Below are 20,474 nucleotides of genomic sequence, written 5' to 3' on the forward strand. Positions count from 1 at the left end.
ACATTTCAACTCCCCCTCCCACTCTGCCAAGGACATGGAGGTCCTGGGCCTCCTTCACCGCACCTCCCTCACCACCAGACGCCTGGAGGAAGAACGCCTCATCTTCCACCTCGGAACACTTCAACCCCAGGGCATCAATGTGAACTTCAACAGTTTCCTCATTTCCCCTTCCCCCACCTCACCTTAGTTCTAAACTTCCAGCTCAGTAACTGTCCCCTTGACTTGCCCGGACTTGTCCACCTGCCTATCTTCGTTTCCACCTTTCCACTCCACCCTCTCCTCCTTGACCTATCACCTTCATCTCCTCCCCCACTCACCCATTGTACTCTGTGCTACTCTCTCCCCACCCCCACCCTCCTCTAGTTTATCTCTCCACGCTTCAGGCTAACTGCCTTTATTCCTGATGAAGGGCTTTTGCCCGAAATGTCGATTTCGCTGCTCGTTGGATGCTGCCTGAACTGCTGTGCCCTTCCAGCACCACTAATCCAGTATTTGGTTTTCAGCATCTGCAGTCATTGTTTTTACCTCGCAGTAATACCACTCAGCCATCGGCTCCCTCCTGTGATCTTCAGTATTTGTTGTTTTCAGTTCTCAAGAAATATGTTCTGCATTAATTTTGAACTCTGTAAAAGCATCCACAGTGAACACAAAAAGCCCATCTCCAGTCATAATGTTTGAGTCTGGATGACTCAGTCAGACTGGCTCATGAGGCGGAGTTATGCATTTTAATATCTGGCAGTTTCTCCGCAGTTTTGGCTGGCGTTGGGCTGCTCTCATTCCTTCTGCGATGAAACAAAGAAATGACAGTCGATACTCCCCACTAAATCTCTAAATTCAATTGCACAGCAACCAAAGTAATTTATTTTAATTCAAAAATGTTTCAGTGAAAGACATTTCAGCAAGCTCACCACCTCCTGTCTCAGTTTAATGGGAAATGGGATCAATTCTGTAGCGCCTAATGTCCCAGTGGAAAAGGCCACTGGTTTAAACCCCTGAACAGGCTATCAGCTGATCGGAGTTTTCAATCTTGTTCTTTGACAGATTGCAACATGTTTTGCACAAGGGGGCATGCAGACAGGACAAACTTCAATTATATTCCATACAAGAAAAGGCAATCCCATTTAAATGAGGCAGATTAATTGAGATCAGGCCTCAGGTGAGGATACAAAACAGTCAAGTTTGGAACTTCCAGAGACCATCAAGATTGTCCATTCAATTACTGAAGTTTGTCTCAGTATTGCTTTCCCAATCAAACTATTTCAATGCATTATGACACCTCTGGAGCAGGTGGGACAGTTTCAGGCCTTCTGGCTCAAAGTTGGAGACACTACCACAGCATCACAAGAGCACTGTATTTTAGGCTGAGTAACTGGTGGGTTAATTTGCCCAATTATTTTACTAATCCGGAAGATACTGTTACCATCCTAATGCTGGGAAATAAGCAAGGTATTAAATGGGAGCAAAGATGTTACAACAGTCTCTCTGACAAGGGACAAAATATCTTCCATCTGTTGTTTTGTTCATCCTTCGATAGTTTGAAATTTTTAAACTTTCTTGTCTACCATCATCTTTGCAGTTTTGTACATCTTTTCTTTCAATTTGATGTCACTCATAATTCCCTCAGCTATGCACCGCTGTTCATCGTGCATTTCTTTCACAAGTTAATATATATTGTTGAGAATAATAAAATAACTGAATATATTCTTCTGCTTTAACATTCTATCTATAGTCCCATTCCAGTTTAGCGAACTACTATCTTATTCCCTTGTGACTGCCTTTAAGTTTAGATACGAGTTGAAGAACCAAATTCCTCACCCTAAAGCTGAATTCTATCATGCTGCATTGCATCTTACCAAAACGGTCTTTTACATTGAGCTCATTAATCAATCATATTATCAGGTCTAAAATAGGTGTTCCATGATTGGTTCCAGAGCATCTGTTCTGTGGAATTGCACGGAGCAGTCTACCTCAAATTGCTTCAGAAGGTAACATAAGCTGAGTGCACAATACTATTTTAACTAACAGAGAACCTTCTGAATACCAGGATTCTGTTAGATCCCCAAAATTACTCATAGCAAGGAATCCCTACGTTGTGGAAACAGGCCCTTCAGCCCAACAAATCCACACCAACCCTGCAAAGAGTATCCCAACCAAACCTATTCCTCAATGTTTACCCCTGATTAATGCACTGAAACTGTGCATCGCTGGACACTATGGCAATTTAGCATAACCAATTCACCTAACCTGCAGTTCTTTGGATTGTGGGTTTGCAGCCCTGGTTCGCAGTTGCTTCGTGAAGTCTGAATGTTGTTGCCTCTATTAGTCCAACAGCACTGTCACTGACACAGGAGCTGTTCCCCCAGATCGGTTTGTGGCAGTCAGAGATCCTGCTACAACCTGCGCACATGCCAACCCAGTCATCTCAATCAGAAAGAATTAGTACAGCACAGATTAGAAGACAACTTAGATCACATTGTGCTTTTGAAATCGGAGGCCCCTCTTCAACCCATCACAACTGTGCTACCTTTTTAAAATAGGTATTTGGCTAGATCCCTGCTCTCACAGTAATACAAACAATTTCTTTTTGCAAGTATTTAAATTAATTTTGGAAATTAACAGTGAATCAGCTGTCACTTCCTTTGCAGCTGATCTCAGATCTTCTTTGAAACAGCAAAACCCAATGAGAACATTAAGGCATCCAATGTTTAAAAAAAATCACATGCTCAGTCACTGTAATATGATGAGTTTTGTTTTACATAATTCTTAGCAAAAGTTAATTTGAAGCAAAAAGGAGAACGCGAAGAGAAAGGTGAACCGCCCGTGGGTAACAAAGGCAGTCAAGAGCAGTACCCACAAGGAAAAGAATGACATAGCCGCGGATGACTAAAAAGGGAGAAAACTGATCATGTAATTAAATTGACAAGAAACAAAAATGAATGACAAGAGTTGTACAGGTATATAAAAATTGAGTATCTAACGTCAGCATCGAACCCTTGGAGGTTCAGACTGTGGAATTGATCATGGGTACAAGGAAACAGCAGATAATTTAAACCGATATTTTACATTGATCTTCATGAAGGAGGATACCGTTATCATCCTAAAGGTAGCAAATAAGCAAGTTAATCATGGGGAGAAAAATGTTATAACAGTCTTTGTCACAAGGGACAAAGTATTGACCAACTAATAGGACTAATGGCAGACAGGACCTAATGGCCTGGATCAAACACTTTTAGGGCAACTGACTGCAGAGATATTCAAGGCATCAATTGGAATATTCCAGAATCAGGGGATACAGGAAAAATCCAGTGGATTGATGCACCTGTTCAAGAAGGGAAGGGAGACAGAAATCAGGAAACTATAGATTAGTTAGTTTAATATCTGTGTTTGTAATATGGCAGAGTCGAATATTAAAGTAATAAATAGCAGGACATTTAGAAAAGCTTATCATTTAACATTGTAGACTGGGTTTTGTGAAAGAGACACTATGACAAATTTGCAACAGTTCATTGAGGAGATAACAAGCAGGGCTGATAAAGGGCAATCCAATGATGTTCTGTATTTGGGTTTTAAAAAATGCATATGATAATGTGCTATAGAAAAGTTAATTGCATAATACAGGAGCTCACTTTGTCAGGGGTAACCTATTTGCATGGAGTGAGGATTGGTTAACCACACTGGCTGTTGCTGAGACCTCACTTGGAGTACTGTACACAATGTTAGCTCCCATATTTAATAAGGGATAAACCAGTATTGGAGACAATTAAAAAAAAATTCAGCTAGCTGCTTCAAGGATGAAAAAGTTGACCTATCAAGAATAGCTAAACAGGTTAGGTCATTATTCAATAGAATCTCGACAAACAGATTACATACAGTGTGGAAACAGGCACTTTGGCCCAACAAGTCCACACCGATCTGACGAAGCACAACCCACCCAGATCCATTCCCCTACATTTACCCCTTCACCTAACACTACAGGCAATTTAGCATTGCCAATTCACCTACCCTGCACTTTTTTTGGATTGTGGGAGGATACCGGAGCACCCGGAGGAAACCCACGTAGACAACGTGCAAACTCCACACAGAGAGTCACCTGAGGCAGGAATTAAACCCAGGTCTTTGGCACTGTGAGATATCAGTGCTAACCACTGTGCCACCCACGTAATATAAGGGGTGATCTTATGGAAACAAGATTCTGAGGAGCTTGACAGGGTAGATGTTGACTTGATCTTCTAGCACCAATGAAGTCTCAAACTAAACATTACATAAGGGAACATTCATTTTGTAAAAAATGTAAAGAATTTTTTTCTCTCAGTGAATGGCTAGAATTTTCTAGCCCAAAAAATTGTGAAAGTTAAATGTGGAAGGGGAATGGATCTGGTTGGGTTAGTCATCAGAGGGTCAGTGTGGCTTGTTGGGCTGAAGGGCCTGTTTCCACACAGTAGGGAATTTATGATTCTGTCTCAAATTATTCTAAAAGAGGCCAGATAGATTTTTGAAATATTGAGCAGTTGAGGGCTATGCGGATCAAGCATAAAAGAGGTGTTGAGGTCTGGGTTGGCCCAGCCATGATCTGATAGAATGGGGGAACAAGCCGAAGGGAATGAATGCCCTATTCCTGTTCTGATTCCTTGAGGCTCCATTTCATGCTTTTTTTATCTCCAAAGAAGAGTGTGATACAATGTGCTGAAGATCTCAGATGTTGTGAAAATGGGGTGTTTATGTACTGGTTCAGATGGCATTGATTCATCAATCACAGCTATGCAGTCATGAGTAGGAAGGCAATTCCCTCCATGAATCAAGGAAATCTACTGCAGAGCTCACACAAAGGGATCCTTCCCCTCAGTGAACTCTCCAATCACATTATCCAACATATCAGCGAAAGCAGGACGCACAGTGCATGCTCGAGCCAACAAAGGGACCAGGGGTGATTGATGTCAGCACCGGACCAATGAAAGGACGGTGGGCGGAACTGGAGGACCAGGGGAGGTTGGTCCTCCAACCAATCAAAGTGAACTAGGGGCAGAACTAGACTAAACCACGTGATCACCCTCGCGCGCAGCGGAGAGTCGCTGTAATGAATTTTCCGGAAGTTATGGAGCGAAAAGATACGGTAAGGAAAGAAACAAATAAACAGAGGGAAACGGGAGAAAAACTGTATTGCTATGAGGGGAGAGGTTTTACAAGCATGTTGTGCACGTCGGAAAACACAAATTTGAACTTCCCAGTCCCGTGTTTGTAGTAAAAGGGAAATTGCCTCAGCGCGGCTGCAGGCCTGAGTGAGCACCGCCATCTTTATTCGGGGCAACGATTCACTGGACACGTGCGCAGCCGCCATCTTTGTAGGGGGCAAGGTGCAGCCAGGTGCTTGTGCAGCCTTTCTCTGGGACAGAGTCATTGGGTAGGATTTACACAGAGTACATTCAAACTCAGAGTAATGAATGTTTATTTCTGGATTTGTTTCGTCATTCATTTAAAGGACTTGCTATCGTAACTGAGTTTGCAGGTCAATCAAAATTGGAGGTATTGTGCATAGTGAAGAAGGTTACCTCAGGTTACAGTGAAATATTGATCAGATACGGATTAATTTAGATAAATATGAGGTGTTGCATTTTGGAAAAGCAAGTCAGGGCAGGACTTATACACTAGGGGAAAGTGAAGACTGCAGATGCTGGAGATCAGAGCTCAAAAATGTGTTGCTGGAAAATCATAGCAGGTCAAGCAGCATCTAAAGATCAGGAGAATCGACATTGCGGGCATGAGCCCTTCTTCAGGATTCCTGAAGAAGGGCTCATGCCCGAAATGTCGATTATCCCGATCTTTGGATGCTACCTGACCTGCTGTGCTTTTCCAGCAATACGTTTTTCAGCCCAGGACTTATGCACTGAATGGAAAGGCCCTGGAGACGTTTGCAGAACAAAGAGACCTTGGACTGCAGGTTCACAGTACTTCCAAGTCAAGTTGCAGGTAGATAGGATGATGAAGAAGGTGTTCAGTGTATTTTCCTTTATTGGCTAGAGCATTGAATATAGGATGTGGGAGGTCATGTTGCTGTACAGGACATTCATTTGGCCACTTTTGTAATATTGTGTGCAATTCTGGCCTGCCTCCTATCAGAAGGGTGCTGTGAAACTTGAAAGGTTTCAAAAAAGACTTACAAGGATGTTGTTAGGGTTGGAGGATTTGAGCTACAGGATGAGGCATAAAAGGCTGGGGCTGTTTTCCCTGGAGTGCCATAGGCTGAGCGGTGATGTTATGGAGATTTATACAATCATGAGGAGCATGAACAGGGTAAATGAACAAGGTGTTTTCCTGGAGTAGTGGTGTCCAAAAGTAGAGGACATTGCTTTAGGGTTAACGGGGCAAAAATTCAAAGGGGGCTAAAGAACAACTCTTTCATGCAGTGGGTGGAATGAGCTGCCAGAGGAAGTGGTGGAGGCTAGTACAATTAAAACTTGTTGAAGGCATCTAAATAGACACATGATATGATTAGGAAGCGTTTACAGGGATATGGGCCAAGTGCTGGCAAATGGGAATAGACTAGGTTCGGATACCGGGTTGGCATGGATGAGTTAAACCGAAGGATCTGTGTCGGTGCAATACGTCTCTATGACTGTGGGATCATAACAGCTTCTACAGCTCTACTTCATCTCTGGGCTCCCTTATGAGCACTTTGTCAATATCTAGCTTGCTCAGTATCAAACAATGGGTGTATTTTTGGTCTGTTTAGTATTTTACGATTACTTTTACAGACATTTTTGTAAGTTAATTTTTCTCTGCCGCCCAGCCCCTGACCATGTGCTGCTTATTAATTTTTTTTCTGGAAAATCTTTGACACTCAAGAATTCTTTTTTCCAATAAGCAAGTGTATTTTCCTTCCATTTCGGACTATCAAATTCTGCACCATTTTCATTCCCTGTAATCCATTTTGCACTCCCTGAAACATCAACTGTGTTTCTCCTTCCACAGATACCAGTGATTAATGCCAAAGCCCTGTTGCTTGTGGAGAGGGTGATGTTTGACTTTCTTGTACAGCTGCAGTTTGTGTGGTGAAGGTACTCCCACAATGTGGTTAGGTAAGAGATATTACAGAGTATTCATTATAGCAACAGTGATGATTTGAAGGTAATGTCCAAATCAAGAACAGTTTGTAGTTTTATCATCATGCTTATAATTTCACAAAAATATTATTGGGAACTTTAGACATAAGGTCAGAGACTGATGATATTAGGTCAGGTGACCAAAAGCATTGCCAAATAAGCAGGCTTTGAGGAATGTCTTAAAGGAGGAAAGCAGACCTGTGAGGTTTTGGCTGCGAATTTCAGAAAATGATGCTTTGGCAACTGTAAAAGCAGCCACACAGGTGAAGTAATGAATTAATAGATCATTGGGAGTCTCGAACAGAATGGGTTGTCGAGGTCTTCACGGATGTCTGATGCGGCAAGCTAGGGATGATCACAATCAGGAATTAAATCAAGGGTCAGAATTTTAAATTGAGGGATGTGGGCCGGATGCTGGCAGGTGGGACGGAATTGGGTTGGAATATCTGGTTGGCATGGACGGGTTGGATTGAAGGGTCTGATTCCATTCTGTACATCTCTGTGGCTCTATGTTGTTGATTATGAATAGGAGCCTTGTGATGGATCAACAAGTTTTGGTACGAGGGAGTACTTGGGCAGCAGAGATTTAGTTTTTCTTAAGATTACAGGGAGATTGAATGTGGGAAGCTGGCCAGGAGTGTGTTTGGATACTGACGTCTGGAGATAACACAAGGTGGATGACAGTATATGAGCTGAGACAAGGGTAGAATCAGCTAGAAATAGTGATCTTGGAGTGGGACTGGGCTGTCACCCTCACCTCACCTCTGGGATTCAGCTGGTTGTCAGGTTGTGAATCAGGGCCGTAACACAATCGGGAGCTGAGTGACCCTGGTGGAGCCTAAAATGAGTGTCACTCAGCTGGCTGTTGCTGTGCAGATGCTGCTTGATACCCCTGTTGATGACATCTTCCATCACTTTACTGCTGATCGAGTGTGGACTGATAGATGGAAATTGCTTGGGTTGCATTGCCCTGTGTTTTTGTGCTGAAGATCCCTGGGCAAGGTTCCACATTGTCGCTAGATGCCAGGGCTGGAGCGGTCCTTAGCTTGGTGGGTGGCAAGTTCTGGAGCTCAAACCATCAGTATTATTGCCAGAATATTGGTAGGGCCCGTAGCCTTTGCACTACTTAACCATTTCTTGATGTTATTCACACTGAATCAAACTGGCTTAAAACTCACATCTGTGATGTTGGAAATCACTGGAGAAGGCTGAGATGGATCATCCCACTTTGCACTTCTGGCTGAAGATTGCTGCAAATGCTGTCATCTTATCTGGTGCGTGGGCGTGTGAGACCCCTTCACCGGTAAGGGTGGGGATATCTGTGATGTTTCCTCCAGTGAGTTGTTTAATTGTCCATCACCGTTCACAACTGGGTGTGGCAGAACTGCAGAGCTCCGATCTGATCTATTGGTTGTGGGATCGTTTAGCTCTGTTGCTTGCTGCTGATGCTGTTTGACATGAAATAGCTTCAGGAAATGGTTTAAGTAGAATCCAAAGAGATCAAACAAATATATCACAGGCAAAAGATTAACTGGACCAGAGAATAGGACCCCTTAAAGATTAACGAGGCTGTCTATGGAACCACCAGGGGTGGGAAAGATATGGAAATATTTCACGTCATTTTTACTGGAGAAAGATATGGAAGCTCGAGAGTTTGGAGAAATAAACAGAGAGAACTTGAAAAGTATCCATGTTACAGTGGAGGTGTTACTGGATGTCTTGAATCGCATCAAGTTGAATAAAGCCCTGGGACCTGATCAGATGTATCCCGGAACTTTCTGGAAATCTAGGGAAGTGATTGTTGGGCCTCTCCTGAGGTATTTGTATCATTGATAGCGACAGATGAGGTGCCATTATTTTAAAAAGGTGGTAAGGAGAGGCCATGGAACAAGAAAATAGTGAGCCTGAAGTCAGTGGCAGGCAAGTTGTTGGAAGGGATTCTGAGGGACAGGATATCCATCTATTTGGAAAAGTAAGGAATAATCATTGACTGTTGTCAATGTGGCTTTGTACGTGCACAATCGTGTCTCACTAACTTGACTGAATGTTTTGAAGTGACAAAGAAAATTGATTAAACCAGGCTGTGAACGTTGTTTATATAGACATTCGACAATGTTCCACAAAGCAGACTGGTTAGCAGGGTTACATAACATGGAATGAAGGGGAACAAGCCATTTGGGTACGAAACTGGCTTGATGGTAGGAGACAGAGGGTGATGATGGAGATTTGCTTTGTGGACTGGAGGACTGTGAGCAGCAGTGTGCTACAAGGATCAATTATTGGGTCCTTATATAAATGACTTGGATGTGAATATATGAGATATGGTTAGTAGCTTTATTCAAGACACCAAAATTGGAGGTGTAGTGGACAGCGAAGAAGGTTAGTTCAGAATACAACAGGATCTTGATCAGATGGGCCAGTGGAGCAAGGAATGGCAGATAGAGTTCAATTGAGATAAATGTTAGCTGTTGGATTTTGGAAAGACAAATCAGGGCAGGACTTATACACTTACTGGTAAGGTCCTGGGAAGTGTTGCTGAACAAAGAGACCTTGGAGTGCAGGTTCATAGTTCCTTGAAAGTAGAGTCACAGGTAGGTAAGGGAGTGAATGCAGCGTTTGTTATGCTCTCCGTCATGTTGTTGCTGTACAGGACATTGATTAAGGCTCTTCTGGAATTCTGTTTTCAGTTCCAATCTCCCTGTTCCAGGAATGATATTGTGAAACTTGAAACATTTCAGAAAATGTTTGCAAGGACTTTGACAGAGTTGGACAGTTTGAGGGCAGTGCATGTTTGGAGTGAGCTGCCAAGGGAAGGGGTGAAGGAGAGTACAATTACAACATTTAAAATACATTGATTAAGCCACTTCTCGAATTCTGTTTTCAGTTTGATTTTCCCTGTTCTGGGAAGGATGTTGTGAAATGTGAAAAGGTTCGGACAGGATTTACAAAAACGTTGCCAGGTTTGGAGGATTTGGGCTACAGGGAGAGGCTGAATAGGTTGGGGTTAATTTCCCTGGAGAGTCCAAGACTGAGAGGTGACTTCATGGAGATTTATAAAATCACGAGGGGCATGGATAAGGTGAGCAGCCGGGGTTCTTTTTCCTGAGGTTAGGTGGGTCCAAAACTGGAGCACATGGTTGAGAGGGCAACGATTTAAAAGGAATCTAAGGTGCAACGTTTTCAAGCTGAGTGTGGTGTGTGTATGGAATGAGCTGCCAGATGAAGTAGTGGAGGCTGATAAAATCACAACATTTAAAAGGCATCCGATTGGGTACGTGAACAGGAAGGGTTTTGATGGATACAGGCCAATAGCTGGCAAATGGGACTCCATTAGTTTAGGATTCCTAGTTGGCATGGATGAATTGGACCGAAGTTCTGTTTCTGTGCTGTATATGTCTATGACGTTAATAAACTAAGATGCATTCCTCTTTTGTGGAGAGCAAGCTGAAGCACAGATAATTGTCCTTGGAGCTGAGAAGGTGAAGCAGTGATTTTGACCTGGTGCAGATTTGGTTCCAAGGTCTTGAATTTGAGGAGAGAGAGGAATTGTTAACACTGTCATAACTTTTAGTAACTACTTTCAAGTAATTGGCAAATAATACAAAGTGAAAATGTGAACATTATTGTATTCAGTAAGTTATGAGCATTTGGAACAGTCTGAACGACACAGATTCAGCAGGTATTCTGAAAGAGACTTGGAATTTTAATTTTTAAGGAAAGATTTGGGGGGCTGTGGGCAAATAGGAGGGGATTTGGGACAGATTTGCAGCATCTCCAGAGGGAGAGAGTACAGCCCCAATGGGCTGAATAGCCCCCAGGCCCTGTGCTCTGTGGTACTGCCCCATTCACTGTGAATGATGAAGCTCATCCCAGGGCAGAGAGAGGGATTAGCCCTCCACTCTCATCACAATGGGGCCCGGCTGATTGACGGCAGCTCCAGACCAATGGGAGGAGAGTCTGTGTGGTCCTGCAGCCAATGGGAGTGAATGAGGGGTGTGGCCAGCAAGATGACACAGGTCCATGAGCTGTGCAGGTGCCGTGTCACTGGTTGGGGTTGGGAGAGACAGCAGAGACTGGGACAGAGGCTGTTGGACCTGAATTACAAACTCCCGGTAAATTAGAACCAAAAAACTGTGGAAGATGTAAATCAGAAAAAACAACCAGGAGGTTCTGGAAAAGCTCAGCAGGTCTGGCAGTATCTGTGATGAGAAATCAGAGTTAACATTTCAGATCCGGTGTCCCTTCCTCAGAACTGATACTGAGAGAAAAAAATGTTGGTTTATATGCAGAGGGAAGGGTTTAGGGGAGGATGTAAGGATTAAAGGATAGGTGGGAATAGAGCGAGAAGAAGGGTTGGATAAAGGAGTGGATAACGATCTAGCTGGGGGAGGGCTACTAGCTGTTAGTGGAAACTGTTAGTGGCTAACCATAGGTAGTGTGTAATGACAGGCTGTGAGAACAAGGACTGGTGTTTGGGGTAGGGGGTCTAGGACATGGGGTTGCTAAACTACGGTTAGCCACTAACTGTCTCCGTCGTAAGCTGTTCTCCACAGACATCACTCCATGATTGGAGCTGCAGAGGACAGAGTTGCAGATGGGCGGCACGCTGGCATTGTGGTTAGCACTGCTGCCTCACAGCGTCAGATACCCGGGTTCTATTCCCACCTCAGGCAACTGTCTGTGTCGAGTTTGCACATTCTCCCAGTGTCTGCGTGGGTTTCCTCCGGGTGCTCCGGTTTCCTCCCACAGTCCAAAAATGTACAGGTTAGGTGAATTGGCCATGCTAAATTGCCCGTCGTGTTAGATGTAGGGGAATTGGTCTGGGTGGGTTGCTCTTTAGACGGTTTGTCTGATCTAAAAATCTCTTAAATATCCTTCCCAACCCCCTCTATACTCCTCAAAGATGTATCTTAAAGTTGTTCTCTTTAATCAACATTTCCAGCATTCGTGAAGCACTTTAGGAGATTTGTCAGTGTGAAAGGCTCCATACAATGCAGGTCGTTGTTGTTAATGTCTGACATTAGGAGAAACAGGAATGAACACTCTCTCTCTTATACCTGATAAACAGCAGCAAACGCAGGAAGCACTGAGCATGCTCCAGCCCACAAAGGGCCTCTGGTGATTGATCTCAGTGCAGGACCAATAAAAGGATGGGGACGGGGCTGAAAGACAAGGTAGTGCCGGTTGGTCTGAGTGAATGAGGGGCGTGGCTACACTCAACCACGTGATAAGCCTCTCGATTAGTGGTGCTGGAAGAGCACAGCAGTTCAGGCAGCATCCAAGGGGCAGCATCCAAGGAGCAGCAAAATCGACGTTTTGGGCAAAAGCCCTTCATCAGGAATAAAGTGATACCACGTGATAAGCTTCACTGGCAGCACTGTGATGTTGTGATCAAGGCATTGGAAATGTGTGAAGGTGCAGGGCATGGTTAAGGAAAGACATATTGACCAGGAAGAGAAGGAAATTTTAATGGAACGGGCTGAGACGTTTTACAGAACTTAGTGCACATCGGAAAACACAAATTTGAAAATCCCAGGCCTGTGTTTGTGGAAAACGGGAAAATGCTTCAAATGGTGAAAGGTGTGAGTGATCGCCGCCATCTTTATTGGGGGCAGTGATCCACGGGACATGTGTGTGGCTGCCAACTTTGAGAGGGGCAAGCTGTAGGGGGACGCATGCACAGCCTTCCTTGGCAGGGAGTGATAGGGCAGGATTTACACAGTGTCAGAGTCAGGATGTTTTCAATGTCAAAGAGTGTGATGCTAGAAAAGCACAGCAGGTCAGGCAGCAGCTGATTGGTGGGAAGGAAGATGGAAACGTAGGACAGGTCAAAAGGGCAGTGCCGAGTTGGAAGGCTGGATCTGGGATAAGGTGGGTGGAGTGGAAATGAGGAAACTGGTGAAATCCACATTGATCCCATGTGATTGGAGGATCTGAACACAGATGATGAGGCGTTCTTCATCCAGGCATCAGATGCCTGGGATTTGGCGGTGGAGGTGGCCCAGGACCTGCATATCTTTGGTGGAGCGGGAAGGGAGTTAAAGTCTTTGGGCACAGGCTGTTTGGCTTGTTTAGTGTTTTACTGTTACTTTCACAGACCTTTTGTAAGTTAATTTTCCTCTGCTGCCCAACCCCTGACAATGTGCTGCTCTCTCAACGGACTAAATTTTCCACAGTATCTTTGCCAGTGAATAAATCTTTTTTTCAACAAAAGAGTGCATTTTCCTTCCATTTCTGACCATCAAATTCTGCAACATTCTCACTTCCTGTAATGCATTTAGCACTCCCTGAAATATCAACTATGTGTTTCTCTCTCCACAGACACCAGTGATTAATGCCAAAGCCCCATTGCCTGTGGAGAGGGTGATGTTTGACTTCCTTGTACAGCTGCAGTTGGTGTGGTGACTTGGGTAAGAGATGTTACAGATTATTTACTCAGTGACAGTGAAGAGTTGACAATGTGTGTGCAAATCAACAACGGTTTGTATTTTTATCATTTTTATAATTTCACAGAAATTGAGAATTTCTGACATAAGGCCACAGATGGGGATATTAGGTCAGGTGATCAAAAGTATTGCCAAATAAGCAGGTTTTCAGGAATACATTAAAGGAGGAAAGCAAGTCTGAGAGGGTCAGGGTGCGAATTCCAGACTTTGTTCCCTTGACCGTGTCGAAACAGCCAGACTGGTGAAGCAATACATAAATGCATCTTTGGGAGTCTGAAAGAAAATGAGTTGTCGAGGTCTCTCAGGTTGTGTGGTGCAGGGAGACAGGGATGTTCACAGCCAGGAATTACATCAAGGGAGAGAATTTTAAATTGTTGCTTGGAAGGAACCTTTTGATGAATCAACAAGTTTTGGTGCAAGTGAGCACTCGGGCAGGAGGGTTTTCGATACTCTTGGGATTATATGTAAGTTGAATGTGGGAGGCTGGCCAGGACTGTGTTTGGATAACGTAGTCTGGAGATAACACAGGGATGGACGAGCATTTCCGTAAATGAGCTGAGACGAGGGTGGAGTTGGGTGATGTCACTGATGTAGGAATAGCAGTTTTGGAGTCGGGCTCCTCCTCATCACTCCCCCTCCCCAATTCACAAATATTGTTCGTTGTCCTGTCTGTCTTTTCTGGTTATGTCCTTCTCTCCAATTCTGCTAAGAACTAATATTTGACCTCCCGGTTGTTGGAAAATCCTGCTCCATCTCCACTCTCCCTTTCCTTTCTGAATTCCTCATATGTAGTGTCCATCCAGGATCTATCTTTGTCCCCTCCTGTATCTCACCTACATACTGCCAGGAGGTGAGATCGTATTGGTTTCCCATCTACACTGACAATGCCCAGCTCTCTCTCCCTATCATCCCTCTCCATTGCTCCACTGTTACTCATTCATCAAACTGCTTACCACACGTTTGGCTGCAATTTCCTCCAATGAAACACTGCAATGGTTAAACCCCTTGCCTTCAGTTGCTATTACAAATTACTTTCCCTTACTGCTCAGCCCCTCCCTCTTACTGGGAAATGCCTGAGGCAGAACTTAACAATATTGCTCTCATGTTCTGACCCCAAGGTAACCTTCTGATCAGACATCTACACAATTGCAAACACCTGGAATTCCAATCTCTAAAATGTTGCTTTTCTCCACCTCACCCCAGCTCCATTGCTACTGAAACCCCTTACCCATGTCTGTGTTGCATTAAAGTTGACAAATCTAAAACAGAACCCTTGATTCTGCAACTGACCCAGAATCTGGTTCTAGGTTCCCTCATGATGGGACACATCCTCTCAGTATTTACCCTGACATACCCCTTAATAAGCCTATGTTTCAATAAGATCCCCTCTCATTCTCCCCCAAATCCAATGAGTCCAGTCCCAACTTCTTCAGCCTTTTCTTAAAAGATAGTCCCTGCAAACCAGGGATCATCCCAGTAAATCTTCTCTGAATGCTTCCGATGAAGTGATGTATTTCCTTAAATAAAGGGACCAAAATTTCTCTCATTACTCCATATGTGGTCTCACTCGCATATATAAAGTGGCTCTCAGGTATATACTCCAAACTCTTATACTGCAAATCCCCTGAAATCAGGAATAATATTCCATTCCCCTTCCTGATGACCTGTTGTAACTGTGTGCTAGCTTTCTGTGTTTCCTGCACAGTTACCCCCTGGGTCCCTTTTGTGTTGCAGCTTTCTACAGTTTCCACCATTTAAATAGTCCTCTGTTCTTTTATTACCTCCTCCAAAATGAACAACTTCACATTATCCCAAGTTATGCTCCATTTACCAACTTGTCCACTTCTCCGAATCCATCTCTGTAAACTGTTTATAATCCTTTTGGAATTTTACTGTTCTACATTTTCTAGGAGACTCCCCCCTCATTCTTCTAAATCTTTCCAGGGAGCACCAGGCAGTGGGAAGCATGCTGAGTTGCTGTCTTTTCAGAGAGACTCTTTGGAATGACTGGGAGGATCTTGCTGCCCTTTGGTCAGAATGGAGACAACTTGCCCATCGAGCTGCATGAGCCTTTCACCCCCCCCCCCCCCCCCCCATGTCTTATTGATGAGGCACAGCGGCAGAACGAAAGGAAAGAAAAGGAAGGAAATCCTGCTCTCCAAATCTCACTGACTCTTGGAACATTCTGTCCCATGTGTCAAAGATCTGCCCTGTTCAGTCACATGAAGTCCCAAGTTGGAAAATCATAGAAACCCACACAGATTTCCCCCTGAACTGACTACTGACCTCCACAAGGGATAATATGTACAGTCATCCTGGACCAGGAGGAGGGGATGGTGTGAGTTTCTAACCTGAACTGACAGTGACAGATTTTATAAATTTGTATTACAGGATACTACAGGTGGATATTCAGATGGCAATCTCAGTAACTGTAATGCCAAACTCTGATTGAATTACTCCATTCATCAGGACCTCAGGACCTGGATATTTGCACTGTGTGTGAGTATTTTGTTCCAGCTCAATTCCATTTTCTGCATAAAAATTCTCCTTTGAATCAAACCGTCCTGTCAATAGATCTCCCCAAAATCTTAAATATATGTCCAGTAATCCTTTTATGATGAGTTGATGAGTGCAAGGTTTAACATCCTGTTGTATATGTTTTGTAAGCACTTGTCTCTCAGCTCCCCTCAATTTCCTTTGCTACAACGAGAACACCTCAGTTTCCCCAAACCCCTGATTCCCCAGTGTCTGTTTGCTCTCTAAAAGGTACACATCAGGATCGTGTTGGAACATTCTCCACTTGCCTTCATCAGTGCAGCCCTCAACAGTATTAAAGAAAGCGAACATCCTCCAGGACAAAGCACTGTGCCTGAGTGGTGTCCCATCCACCACCTTCAGCATTCCCTCTCTCCACCCCCGATGCACAGTGGCATCACTGTGTAAAAGGTAAAGTCAGCATTGTCCTACCAGACCATAGGGCTGCTCTCTCATTAGGGAGAGATGTCTGGTGGTGGTTTAACCTGAAGGTTACCACAGCCCAGGCAAGGGGAGAGGTTGAGAACAAGAGTCCATCTATTGTAGATGGATATTCTTGATATGTATTAACAACACCCATGTCCCTGCAACTAAAATCCCCCATTCCTTGAACCATCCTGGTAACTCTCCTGTGCCCCCTCTCAGGGACCCTGCCATCCTTCCCAATGTGTGGGCAAACTCTGGTTTGCACAGACCCAGCTGCTCTGTGTTCCTGTGGGTGATGTCATCATCGAGCAACACTTGCACTAAACCTCACTGTCTGTGAGGGTGGGAGACACAAATCCCGAAATCATTTGAGATGTATTTAGTGTGCACTTGCTATGCCATGATAGATGACACTTTTCCACATGTACTGGAAAATAGAGGAGGATAATAGTATGGTGGTAGTTTTCAGTCGTAGTTTTCTTTCTCTCAGATTCGATGGACCACCAGAGCGTTTTTCTGTTCTGTAGACCGCTGAGATGTTTATTATAGGAATATGACAGGCTCCATTGGACATCAGGTCAGAAACGGTGATACTAGAATAGATGACACATGATTGGTCGATTTTCTTGGGAGGAAAGTGAGACGCAGAGATTTAAGAGGAAATTCAGAAGCTCAGCGCAGGAATTGTAAAGGGCAATCATCAAGTGAGAAATAAACATTGGGCATCCTGAAAGCTGGAAATAAAGAAAGGCACATATAGCAGAGCTTTGAGAGACTGGAAGGGATTAGACAGGGGGAGGATAATGAAGCTGGAGGAGATGCAAGTTGGAAAGGATTGTGAGGATGGAGGATGTTACAGAGATAGAGATATTTGTGATAGAGGTTTTTGAATTTTGAGGCTGGAGTGGAATTATAGAGATGAGGAATATTTGTAAGGCTGGATGAGATGGCACTGATAGGGAGAGTTCCAAACATAGAGGAATTTACAGAGGTAACGAGTCATAAAGTTACACAGCATCGACACAGAACATGTGGTCCAACCAGTCCGTGTCGACCATAAATTCGAACTGAACTAATCGCACCTGCCTCCACTTGGTCCAAGTCCATCCTAGCATTCCCTGTTGATATACGGGTCCAAATGTTTTTTTCCTATTAGAATCCCATTCCCCTACCCTTTTGCTCTACATTTACCCCGACTAATTCACTCAACCCAATCATTCCTGAACACTATGGGCAATTGAGCACGGTCAGGTCACCTCCCCTGTACATCTGTGGATTGTGGGAGGAAACGGCAGCACCTGGAGGAACCCACACTGTCATGGGGAAGAATATGCAAACTCCACATGGACAGTCACCCAATACAGGAATTGAGCCTGTGTCCCTGGTGTTGAGAGGTAGCAGTGCTAACCGTTGAGCCACTGTGCCACCCTGAAATTGTAATTGCATTCACATCTACCACGTCCTCTGCAAGTTTATTCCACATGTGAACCACTCTTGTGCAAAAACAAAAAATAACATCGGAACTTCTTTTTAAAGCCTTACTTTTTAATTTGAGAAAAGGATGTCCCCAATCTTGAATCGCAACCCCTCCTGGAAAGGGCACCTGCTGTTCACATTACCAAAACTCTTCAGGATTTTATAAACCTCTAATAAGTTCACCCCTCAGCCTCCTGTGCTCCAGTGAAAAAGGACCCAACCTATCCAGACTCTGCTTATAATTCAATCCCTCCGTTCCCATCACCATCCTGGTAAATCTCTTCTGAACCTGCTCCGATTTAATAATATCCTTCCTATAACAGCACAAGCAGAACTGGGCACAGTATTCCAGAAGAGGCCTCCCCAACATCCTGTACAACCTCAACATAATGTCCCAACGCCTATATTCAAAGATCTGAGCAATGAAGGCAAATGTGCTAAACCCCTTCTGAACCACCCTGTCTGCATGTGACACATAGTTCAAAGATCTGAACCCCTCGGTCTCTTTGTTCCATATCACTATCCGAGGCCCAACTTTTAATCAGTCTAAGTCCAGCCTTCGTTTGTTTTACCAAGATGTAATATTTTGCATTTATTCCAATCCAAAAATCACAAACATCCTTCGAGTATAGAGGCAAGAGGAGTATACTTAAGAGTAAAATCAGTAAGGCAAAAAGGGGACAGGACACCGCTTTGGCGAATAGGGAAAGGGTTTTTACAAATACATTAAGAGCAAATGGGTCACTCGAGAGAGAATAGGCCACCTCAAAGATCAGCAAGGCAGCCTATGTGTGAAGACACAGGAGATGGAGTTGTTGGGGGGGATACTAAATGAGTGGCATCAGTTTTTACTGTGGAGAAGGACAGATTTGTGGGGGTTGTCAAGATTAGAGATCGTGAGGGTGGGTGATGAGATGGGAGGCAATTGGAGGATGTTACAGAGATGCTTGTGATACCAGAGATAGTGATGGTTCTGAGGCAAGAGAGGATTTCTAGAGATAAGGAAGAGTTTAGTCTGGATGAGGTGACAGTGATCTGGGGAGTTGTGAGCATGGAGGAATTCAGAGATAGCGAGAGTTTGAGTCCTAAAATGATACAGAACAGAGACAGACCCTGTGGTTAAACCAGTCCGTGTTGACCATAATTCCCAACTAATCTAATCGCACCTGCCTCCGCTTGGTCCACATTCATCCAAATATTTCCTATTTATGGACTTGTCTAAATGTCTTTTAAACATTGTAATTGTATTCACAGCTGCCTCTTTTTCTGGGAGTTCACTTCACACATGTAAAGGTAAAAATAAATCCCCAATTTATTTTTTAAACCTTTCTCCTCTATTTTCAAATTGTATGCACCCAGGTCTTGAATCCCCCCCTCCCCCTTATCTACACGCTTCATGGTTTTATAATCCTTTAAGGTCATCCCTCAACCTCCTACGCTGTAGTGAAAAAGCATCCCAGCCTATCCAGCTTCTCCTTGTGACACAATCCCTCCATTCATGGCAACATCCCGGTTAGTCTCTTCCGAATCCGCTCCAATTTAATAATATCCTTCCTATCACAGCACAACCAGAACTGGACACAGTATTCTAGAAGAGGCCTCCCCAGCATCCTGTACAGCCTCAACCTAAATTCCCAACTCTGGTACTCAGAGGTCTGAGCAATGAAGATAAGTGTGCTAACCACCTTCTTAACCACCCTGTCTACATGTGACACAGACTAAGAAGACCTGTACCTCTCAGTCTCTTTGTTCCATATCACTACTCAAAGCCTTACTTTTAATTAGTGTAAGTCCTGCCCTCGTTTGTTTTATCAAGATGCAATATTTTGCATCAGTATTTACTGTGGAGAAGGACACGGGAGATGTAGAATGTGGGGAAATAAATGGTGACATCTTGAAAAATGTCCATACTACAGAGTACGGGATGTCTGGAAACGCATAAAGGATGGATCAATCCCCAGGCTTTGATCAGTTGTACCCTAAAATTCTGTGGGAAGCGAGGGAAGTGATTTCTGGGCCTCTTGCTGAGATTTTTGTATTATTGATAGTCACAGCTGAGGTGCCAGAAGACTGCGGGTTGGTTAATACGGCGCTACTATTTAACGAAGGCAGTTTGGACAAGCCCAGGAACTACAGATGCTGTGCTAGACTAGGTTTTGGAGGGAGCCCTGAGCGACAGGATTTGCGTGTATTTGGAAAAGCACAGACTGATTAGGGATAGTCAGCATAACTTTCTGCATGGGAAATCATGTGTCACATACTCGATCTGGTTTTTAAGAAGTAACAAAGAGGATTGATGAGAGAAGAGTAGTAGATGCGATCTATATGGACTTCAGTAAGGTGTTCGACAAGGTTCCCCATGGGAGACTGGTTATCAAGGTTAGATCTCACGGAAGTAGCCATTTGGATATAGAACTGGCTCAAAGGCAGAAGACAGAGGGTGGTGGTGATGGATGATTGTTTTTCAGACTGGAGGCCTGTGACTAGTGGAGTG

The 20,474-nt window shown here is 44.0% G+C and overlaps 1 long non-coding RNA gene across 6 annotated transcripts in view; it reads left to right on the forward strand.

Annotated features, from left to right (window-relative positions):
- The first annotated feature begins 5,038 nt into the window (after positions 1 to 5,038).
- The window catches only part of LOC140470018 (uncharacterized), a 32,146-nt gene continuing 16,710 nt past the window's right edge, over positions 5,039 to 20,474 (forward strand). For 4 of the 6 annotated variants that reach the window (XR_011956312.1, XR_011956311.1, XR_011956309.1 and 1 more), the window contains exons 1-4: positions 5,039 to 5,110; positions 6,967 to 7,073; positions 13,419 to 13,507; positions 15,935 to 16,042. This is a non-coding gene — a long non-coding RNA (uncharacterized lncRNA). Of the gene's footprint in view, positions 5,111 to 6,966; positions 7,074 to 13,418; positions 13,508 to 15,934; positions 16,043 to 16,309; positions 16,490 to 19,234; positions 19,274 to 20,474 lie in introns of all 6 variants that reach the window. The other 2 variants (XR_011956310.1, XR_011956313.1) reach the window with 2 other exon arrangements.

This window comes from Chiloscyllium punctatum, chromosome 50, assembly GCF_047496795.1.
Source record: "Chiloscyllium punctatum isolate Juve2018m chromosome 50, sChiPun1.3, whole genome shotgun sequence".
Lineage (NCBI taxonomy): Eukaryota > Metazoa > Chordata > Chondrichthyes > Orectolobiformes > Hemiscylliidae > Chiloscyllium > Chiloscyllium punctatum.